We start from the raw sequence: 11,674 nt of genomic DNA on the forward strand, positions 1-11,674 counted from the left end.
CTCTTATGTGTTTTAGGAAGGAGCTGAAGAGGAAATTCTCAAGAACATAACACACATCAGACACATCAGTCTCTCAAACACTTTCATTTAATCTATTGTTTGGCTTTTAAAAATTGTGTTGAATTATCAAATGTAATATTGCCACTGTCTGATAGACTAATTCTTACAGGTATATTATAATCAATGGAATCAATGGAACACCATGAAAATGTTTTTCTGGAAAGGATTAGATTGTTGTGAGATGTTAAATTAAGATTTTAACTTAGATTATTCTACGAATAAATTTTAAATTAGCTTTGTTTTCCCTTAACTGACGCAATCAAAACCACCACATTTAAAAGATATTGCTGTAAACTGGAAAAACATAATTATTTTGTTTCCATGTGTAGCGTAGCTGCACGTATGTGTATGTTTTAGTGGTATAACATACAGTAGTTGTGCGACATGTTAGCACTTTTCTCACACTGTAACTTCTTTAATTATGGCCATAAGCCAGACAAGGCCTATCCACATGTTCCATTTGTACATATTTCTCTTTTAATGAAAGTGGCTGCATTGTTCTAGTTTTTAGATGTTATGTTATGTTTGATTCCTGAAATGTTTTGTCTAGTAGGTTCTGTAGAAATAAGTTGGTGATGGGGCAAGTTGAACAATAATTTTATTGCAAATGTTTGTGTTTAGTACATTATGGATGCTCCACACAAAGCAGTGATCGACCAAATCTAATGCAAGTCCAGAAAACAGGATTGGAAATGTGATTCATTTGAGAGGTACATAATCAACCAGCCAAAAAAGACAACTTGGAGACCAAATGTATGCCTTCTGTAATAATGTTCTTACACCTTTCAATAAAGTCTACAAAATTTGAATGAAAGTGTCATACTGGGCATTTAAATAATGTTTGCAGTAAGATATATTTTAAACCGCAAAGGAATATGAAGTGAAATAATATGATTTTGTATATGGGTTTAAGAAGAAGTAATATATATTTTGATGATCTGTATGAAAGATGCTGGGGTGGCAGGGTAAAAATAGGTAAAAATCTGTCTGTGCCCTTGAGCAAGACACTTAAGCCTTATTGCTCCTGTAAATTGCTCTGGGTAACAGCGTTGGATTACTAAAATGTAAATGTTTGAATAAAATACTTCTTAAAAAAGGGGGATAATCTCCACTGTTTATTTTGTCCTGAACATTACCATATGGTACAGATTGGGATAAATCACTGCTGGTTTTCATTCTCCATTATCGTCTAATCAGGGACTGAGTCAGACCTGGAAAACCAGGTGAGTGAACTTTGGCCATTGAATCAGTGATATGTATTGATCAATAAACAGCCAGACAGAAAAGCTGAAGCAGGACATCTGTCTTGGGCTGAAATGAATAGTGATATAATACCTGTTGTACAGAATCCTGCCTGGCAACATGACATCAACGTTGGGTTCATTTTTAAATGGGCTACTGTTGAACTGTAAGACTTATGGAATGGTGTTGCTACCTATACCTATACTATACTATACTCCCCATGTAACTACTGTATAACACTGGGACCTATACTATACTCCCCATGTAACTACTGTATAACACTGGGACCTATACTATACTCCCCATGTAACTACTGTATAACACTGGGACCTATACTATACTCCCCATGTAACTACTGTATAACACTGGGACCTATACTATACTCCTCATGTAACTACTGTATAACACACTGGGACCTATACTATACTATACTCCCCATGTAACTACTGTATAACACTGGGACCTATACTATACTCCCCATGTAACTACTGTATAACACTGGGACCTATACTATACTCCCCATGTAACTACTGTATAACACTGGGACCTATACTATACTCCCCATGTAACTACTGTATAACACTGGGACCTATACTATACTCCCCATGTAACTACTGTATAACACTGGGACCTATACTATACTCCCCATGTAACTACTGTATAACACTGGGACCTATACTATACTCCCCATGTAACTACTGTATAACACTGGGACCTATACTATACTATACTCCCCATGTAACTACTGTATAAAAAAACACTGGGACCTATATTATACTCCCCATGTAACTATTGTATAACTCTCGAACCTATACTATACACCCTATGTAACTACTGTATAACACTGGGACCTATACTATACTCCTCATGTAACTACTGTATAACACACTGGGACCTATACTATACTATACTCCCCATGTAACTACTGTATAACACTGGGATCTATACTATACTCCCCATCTAACTACTGTATAACACACTGGGACCTATACTATACTCCCCATGTAACTACTGTATAACACTGGGACCTATACTATACTATACTCCCCATGTAACTACTGTATAACACTGGGACCTATACTATACTCCCCATGTAACTACTGTATAACACTGGGACCTATACTATACTCCCCATGTAACTACTGTATAACACTGGGACCTATACTATACTATACTCCCCATGTAACTACTGTATAACACTGGGACCTATACTATACTCCCCATGTAACTACTGTATAACACACTGGGACCTATACTATACTCCCCATGTAACTACTGTATAACACTGGGACCTATACTATACTCCCCATGTAACTACTGTATAACACTGGGACCTATACTATACTCCCAATGTAACTACTGTATAACACTGGGACCTATACTATACTCCCCATGTAACTACTGTATAACACTGGGACCTATACTATACTCCCCATGTAACTACTGTATAACACTGGGACCTATACTATACTCCCCATGTAACTACTGTATAACACACTGGGACCTATACTATACTATACTCCCCATGTAACTACTGTATAACACTGGGACCTATACTATACTCCCCATGTAACTACTGTATAACACTGGGACCTATACTATACTATACTCCCCATGTAACTACTGTATAACACTGGGACCTATACTATACTCCCCATGTAACTACTGTATAACACTGGGACCTATACTATACTCCCCATGTAACTACTGTATAACACTGGGACCTATACTATACTCCCCATGTAACTACTGTATAACACTGGGACCTATACTATACTCCCCATGTAACTACTGTATAACACTGGGACCTATACTATACTCCCCATGTAACTACTGTATAACACTGGGACCTATACTATACTCCCCATGTAACTACTGTATAACACTGGGACCTATACTATACTATACTCCCCATGTAACTACTGTATAACACTGGGACCTATACTATACTCCTCATGTAACTACTGTATAACACACTGGGACCTATACTATACTATACTCCCCATGTAACTACTGTATAACACTGGGATCTATACTATACTCCCCATCTAACTACTGTATAACACACTGGGACCTATACTATACTCCTCATGTAACTACTGTATAACACTGGGACCTATACTATACTATACTCCCCATGTAACTACTGTATAACACACTGGGACCTATACTATACTCCCCATGTAACTACTGTATAACACTGGGACCTATACTATACTCCCCATGTAACTACTGTATAACACACTGGGACCTATACTATACTCCCCATGTAACTACTGTATAACACACGGGGACCTATACTATACTCCCAATGTAACTACTGTATAACACTGGGACCTATACTATACTCCCCATGTAACTACTGTATAACACTGGGACCTATACTATACTCCCATTGTAGCTACTGTATAACACTGGGACCTATACTATACTCCCCATGTAACTACTGTATAACACTGGGACCTATACTATACTCCCCATGTAACTACTGTATAACACTGGGACCTATACTATACTATACTCCCCATGTAACTACTGTATAACACTGGGACCTATACTATACTCCCCATGTAACTACTGTATAACACACTGGGACCTATACTATACTCCCCATGTAACTACTGTATAACACACTGGGACCTATACTATACTATACTCCCCATGTAACTACTGTATAACCCTGGGACCTATACTATACTATACTCCCCATGTAACTACTGTATAACACTGGGACCTATACTATACTCCTCATGTAACTACTGTATAACACACTGGGACCTATACTATACTATACTCCCCATGTAACTACTGTATAACCCTGGGACCTATACTATACTATACTCCCCATGTAACTACTGTATAACACTGGGACCTATACTATACTCCTCATGTAACTACTGCATAACACACTGGGACCTATACTATACTCCCCATGTAACTATTGTATAACACTGGGACCTATACTATACTCCCCATGTAACTACTGTATAACACTGGGACCTATACTATACTCCCCATGTAACTACTGTATAACACACTGGGACCTATACTATACTATACTCCCCATGTAACTACTGTATAACACTGGGACCTATACTATACTCCCCATGTAACTACTGTATAACACTGGGACCTATACTATACTCCCAATGTAACTACTGTATAACACTGGGGCCTATACTATACTCCCCATGTAACTACTGTATAACACACTGGGAGCTATACTATACTCCCCATGTAACTACTGTATAACACACTGGGGCCTATACTATACTCCCCATCTAACTACTGTATAACACACTGGGGCCTATACTATACTCCCCATGTAACTACTGTATAACACTGGGACCTATACTATACTCCCCATGTAACTACTGTATAACACACTGGGGCCTATACTATACTCCCCATGTAACTACTGTATAACACACTGGGGCCTATACTATACTCCTCATGTAACTACAGTATAACACTGGGACCTATACTATACTCCCCATGTAACTACAGTATAACACTGGGACCTATACTATACTCCCCATGTAACTACTGTATAACACACTGGGGCCTATACTATACTCCCCATGTAACTACTGTATAACACACTGGGAGCTATACTATACTATACTCCCCATGTAACTACTGTATAACACACTGGGGCCTATACTATACTCCCCATCTAACTACTGTATAACACACTGGGGCCTATACTATCCTCCCCATGTAACTACTGTATAACACACTGGGGCCTATACTATACTCCCCATGTAACTACTGTATAACACACTGGGGCCTATACTATACTCCTCATGTAACTACAGTATAACACTGGGACCTATACTATACTCCCCATGTAACTACAGTATAACACTGGGACCTATACTATACTCCCCATGTAACTACTGTATAACACTGGGACCTATACTATACTCCCCATGTAACTACAGTATAACACTGGGACCTATACTATACTCCCCATGTAACTACTGTATAACACACTGGGGCCTATACTATACTCCCCATGTAACTACTGTATAACACACTGGGAGCTATACTATACTATACTCCCCATGTAACTACTGTATAACACACTGGGGCCTATACTATACTCCCCATCTAACTACTGTATAACACACTGGGGCCTATACTATACTCCCCATGTAACTACTGTATAACACTGGGACCTATACTATACTCCCCATGTAACTACTGTATAACACACTGGGGCCTATACTATACTCCCCATGTAACTACTGTATAACACACTGGGGCCTATACTATACTCCTCATGTAACTACAGTATAACACTGGGACCTATACTATACTCCCCATGTAACTACAGTATAACACTGGGACCTATACTATACTCCCCATGTAACTACTGTATAACACACTGGGGCCTATACTATATTCCCCATGTAACTACTGTATAACACACTGGGAGCTATACTATACTATACTCCCCATGTAACTACTGTATAACACACTGGGGCCTATACTATACTCCCCATCTAACTACTGTATAACACACTGGGGCCTATACTATACTCCCCATGTAACTACTGTATAACACACTGGGGCCTATACTATACTCCCCATGTAACTACTGTATAACACACTGGGGCCTATACTATACTCCTCATGTAACTACAGTATAACACTGGGACCTATACTATACTCCCCATGTAACTACAGTATAACACTGGGACCTATACTATACTCCCCATGTAACTACTGTATAACACTGGGACCTATACTATACTCCCCATGTAACTACAGTATAACACTGGGACCTATACTATACTCCCCATGTAACTACTGTATAACACACTGGGGCCTATACTATACTCCCCATGTAACTACTGTATAACACACTGGGAGCTATACTATACTATACTCCCCATGTAACTACTGTATAACACACTGGGGCCTATACTATACTCCCCATCTAACTACTGTATAACACACTGGGGCCTATACTATACTCCCCATGTAACTACTGTATAACACTGGGACCTATACTATACTCCCCATGTAACTACTGTATAACACACTGGGGCCTATACTATGCTCCCCATGTAACTACTGTATAACACACTGGGGCCTATACTATACTCCTCATGTAACTACAGTATAACACTGGGACCTATACTATACTCCCCATGTAACTACAGTATAACACTGGGACCTATACTATACTCCCCATGTAACTACTGTATAACACTGGGACCTATACTATACTATACTATACTCCCCATGTAACTACTGTATAACACACTGGGGCCTATACTATACTCCTCATGTAACTACAGTATAACACTGGGACCTATACTATACTCCCCATGTAACTACTGTATAACACTGGGACCTATACTATACTCCTCATGTAACTACTGTATAACACACGGGGACCTATACTATACTCCCAATGTAACTACTGTATAACACTGGGACCTATACTATACTATAATCCCCATGTAACTACTGTATAACACACTGGGGCCTATACTATACTCCTCATGTAACTACTGTATAACACACTGGGGCCTATACTATACTCCCCATGTAACTACTGTATAACACTGGGACCTATACTATACTCCTCATGTAACTACAGTATAACACTGGGACCTATACTATACTCCCCATGTAACTACTGTATAACACTGGGACCTATACTATACTCCCCATGTAACTACAGGATAACACTGGGACCTATACTATACTCCCCATGTAACTACAGTATAACACTGGGACCTATACTATACTCCCCATGTAACTACTGTATAACACACTGGGGCCTATACTATACTCCCCATGTAACTACTGTATAACACACTGGGAGCTATACTATACTATACTCCCCATGTAACTACTGTATAACACACTGGGGCCTATACTATACTCCCCATCTAACTACTGTATAACACACTGGGGCCTATACTATACTCCCCATGTAACTACTGTATAACACTGGGACCTATACTATACTCCCCATGTAACTACTGTATAACACACTGGGGCCTATACTATACTCCCCATGTAACTACTGTATAACACACTGGGGCCTATACTATACTCCTCATGTAACTACAGTATAACACTGGGACCTATACTATACTCCCCATGTAACTACAGTATAACACTGGGACCTATACTATACTCCCCATGTAACTACTGTATAACACTGGGACCTATACTATACTATACTATACTCCCCATGTAACTACTGTATAACACACTGGGGCCTATACTATACTCCTCATGTAACTACAGTATAACACTGGGACCTATACTATACTCCCCATGTAACTACTGTATAACACTGGGACCTATACTATACTCCCCATGTAACTACTGTATAACACTGGGACCTATACTATACTCCCAATGTAACTACTGTATAACACTGGGACCTATACTATACTATAATCCCCATGTATCTACTGTATAACACACTGGGACCTATACTATACTCCTCATGTAACTACTGTATAACACTGGGACCTATACTATACTATAATCCCCATGTATCTACTGTATAACACTGGGACCTATACTATACTCCCAATGTAACTACTGTATAACACTGGGACCTATACTATACTCCCCATGTAACTACAGGATAACACTGGGACCTATACTATACTCCCCATGTAACTACTGTATAACACACTGGGGCCTATACTATACTCCCCATGTAACTACTGTATAACACACTGGGAGCTATACTATACTCCCCATGTAACTACAGTATAACACTGGGGCCTATACTATACTCCCCATGTAACTACTGTATAACACACTGGGGCCTATACTATACTCCCCATGTAACTACTGTATAACACTGGGACCTATACTATACTCCTCATGTAACTACAGTATAACACTGGGGCCTATACTATACTCCCCATCTAACTACTGTATAACACACTGGGGCCTATACTATACTCCCCATGTAACTACTGTATAACACTGGGACCTATACTATACTCCCCATGTAACTACTGTATAACACACTGGGGCCTATACTATACTCCCCATGTAACTACTGTATAACACACTGGGGCCTATACTATACTCCTCATGTAACTACAGTATAACACTGGGACCTATACTATACTCCCCATGTAACTACAGTATAACACTGGGACCTATACTATACTCCCCATGTAACTACTGTATAACACACTGGGGCCTATACTATACTCCCCATGTAACTACTGTATAACACACTGGGAGCTATACTATACTATACTCCCCATGTAACTACTGTATAACACACTGGGGCCTATACTATACTCCCCATGTAACTACTGTATAACACACTGGGGCCTATACTATACTCCCCATGTAACTACTGTATAACAATGGGACCTATACTATACTCCCCATGTAACTACTGTATAACACACTGGGGCCTATACTATACTCCCCATGTAACTACTGTATAACACACTGGGGCCTATACTATACTCCTCATGTAACTACAGTATAACACTGGGACCTATACTATACTCCCCATGTAACTACAGTATAACACTGGGACCTATACTATACTCCCCATGTAACTACTGTATAACACACTGGGGCCTATACTATACTCCCCATGTAACTACTGTATAACACACTGGGAGCTATACTATACTATACTCCCCATGTAACTACTGTATAACACACTGGGGCCTATACTATACTCCCCATCTAACTACTGTATAACACACTGGGGCCTATACTATACTCCCCATGTAACTACTGTATAACACTGGGACCTATACTATACTCCCCATGTAACTACTGTATAACACACTGGGGCCTATACTATACTCCCCATGTAACTACTGTATAACACACTGGGGCCTATACTATACTCCTCATGTAACTACAGTATAACACTGGGACCTATACTATACTCCCCATGTAACTACAGTATAACACTGGGACCTATACTATACTCCCCATGTAACTACTGTATAACACTGGGACCTATACTATACTATACTCCCCATGTAACTACTGTATAACACACTGGGAGCTATACTATACTATACTCCCCATGTAACTACTGTATAACACACTGGGGCCTATACTATACTCCCCATGTAACTACTGTATAACACACTGGGGCCTATACTATACTCCCCATGTAACTACTGTATAACACACTGGGGCCTATACTATACTCCCCATGTAACTACTGTATAACACACTGGGGCCTATACTATACTCCTCATGTAACTACAGTATAACACTGGGACCTATACTATACTCCCCATGTAACTACAGTATAACACTGGGACCTATACTATACTCCCCATGTGACTACTGTATAACACTGGGACCTATACTATACTATACTCCCCATGTAACTACTGTATAACACACTGGGGCCTATACTATACTCCTCATGTAACTACAGTATAACACTGGGACCTATACTATACTCCCCATGTAACTACTGTATAACACATGGGGACCTATACTATACTCCCCATGTAACTACTGTATAACACTGGGACCTATACTATACTATACTCCCCATGTAACTACTGTATAACACACTGGGACCTATACTATACTCCCCATGTAACTACTGTATAACACTGGGACCTATACTATACTCCCCATGTAACTACAGTATAACACTGGGACCTATACTATACTCCCCATGTAACTACTGTATAACACTGGGACCTATACTATACTATACTCCCCATGTAACTACTGTATAACACACTGGGGCCTATACTATACTCCCCATGTAACTACTGTATAACACACTGGGGCCTATACTATACTCCTCATGTAACTACAGTATAACACTGGGACCTATACTATACTCCCCATGTAACTACTGTATAACACTGAGACCTATACTATACTCCTCATGTAACTACTGTATAACACATGGGGACCTATACTATACTCCCAATGTAACTACTGTATAACACTGGGACCTATACTATACTATAATCCCCATGTAACTACTGTATAACACACTGGGGCCTATACTATACTCCCCATGTAACTACTGTATAACACACTGGGGCCTATACTATACTCCTCATGTAACTACAGTATAACACTGGGACCTATACTATACTCCCCATTTAACTACTGTATAACACTGGGACCTATACTATACTCCCCATGTAACTACTGTATAACACTGGGACCTATACTATACTCCTCATGTAACTACTGTATAACACACGGGGCCTATACTATACTCCTCATGTAACTACTGTATAACACACTGGGACCTATACTATACTCCCCATGTAACTACTGTATAACACTGGGACCTATACTATACTCCCATTGTAGCTACTGTATAACACTGGGACCTATACTATACTCCCCATGTAACTACTGTATAACACTGGGACCTATACTATACTATACTTCCCATGTAACTACTGTATAACACACTGGGACCTATACTATACTCCTCATGTAACTACTGTATAACACTGGGACCTATACTATACTCCCCATGTAACTACAGTATAACACTGGGACCTATACTATACTCCCCATGTAACTACTGTATAACACTGGGACCTATACTATACACCCCATGTAACTACTGTATAACACTGGGACCTATACTATACTCCCAATGTAACTACTGTATAACACTGGGACCTATACTATACTATAATCCCCATGTAACTACTGTATAACACACTGGGGCCTATACTATACTCCCCATGTAACTACTGTATAACACACTGGGGCCTATACTATACTCCTCATGTAACTACAGTATAACACTGGGACCTATACTATACTCCCCATTTAACTACTGTATAACACTGGGACCTATACTATACTATACTCCCCATGTAACTACTGTATAACACACTGGGGCCTATACTATACTCCCCATGTAACTACTGTATAACACACTGGGGCCTATACTATACTCCTCGTGTAACTACAGTATAACACTGGGACCTATACTATACTCCCCATGTAACTACTGTATAACACTGGGACCTATACTATACTCCCCATGTAACTACTGTATAACACTGGGACCTATACTATACTCCCCATGTAACTACTGTATAACACTGGGACCTATACTATACTATAATCCCCATGTAACTACTGTATAACACACTGGGACCTATACTATACTCCCCATGTAACTACTGTATAACACTGGGACCTATACTATACTCCCCATGTAACTACTGTATAACACTGGGACCTATACTATACTATAATCCCCATGTATCTACTGTATAACACACTGGGACCTATACTATACTGCCCATGTAACTACTGTATAACACTGGGACCTATACTATACTCCCCATGTAACTACTGTATAACACACTGGGGCCTATACTATACGATACTCACC

General features: G+C 39.6%; 1 long non-coding RNA gene across 2 annotated transcripts; it reads right to left on the reverse strand.

The window, feature by feature from the left end:
• Positions 1–3,603: 3,603 nt before the first annotated feature.
• Positions 3,604–11,597, reverse strand: LOC127909848 (uncharacterized). 2 transcript variants are annotated; one of them, XR_008072584.1, is made up of 4 exons: positions 11,568–11,597; positions 8,282–8,325; positions 7,716–7,895; positions 3,604–3,854 (listed from the first exon to the last, which is right to left on the reverse strand). It is a non-coding gene; the product is annotated as an uncharacterized LOC127909848 (long non-coding RNA). The 2 variants fall into 2 exon arrangements; XR_008072585.1 differs by lacking the exon at positions 8,282–8,325 and adding an exon at positions 9,072–9,115.
• Positions 11,598–11,674: the final 77 nt, after the last annotated feature.

The sequence above is a fragment of the Oncorhynchus keta genome, chromosome 20 (genome assembly GCF_023373465.1).
Source record: "Oncorhynchus keta strain PuntledgeMale-10-30-2019 chromosome 20, Oket_V2, whole genome shotgun sequence".
In the NCBI taxonomy this organism is placed as follows: Eukaryota; Metazoa; Chordata; class Actinopteri; order Salmoniformes; family Salmonidae; genus Oncorhynchus; species Oncorhynchus keta.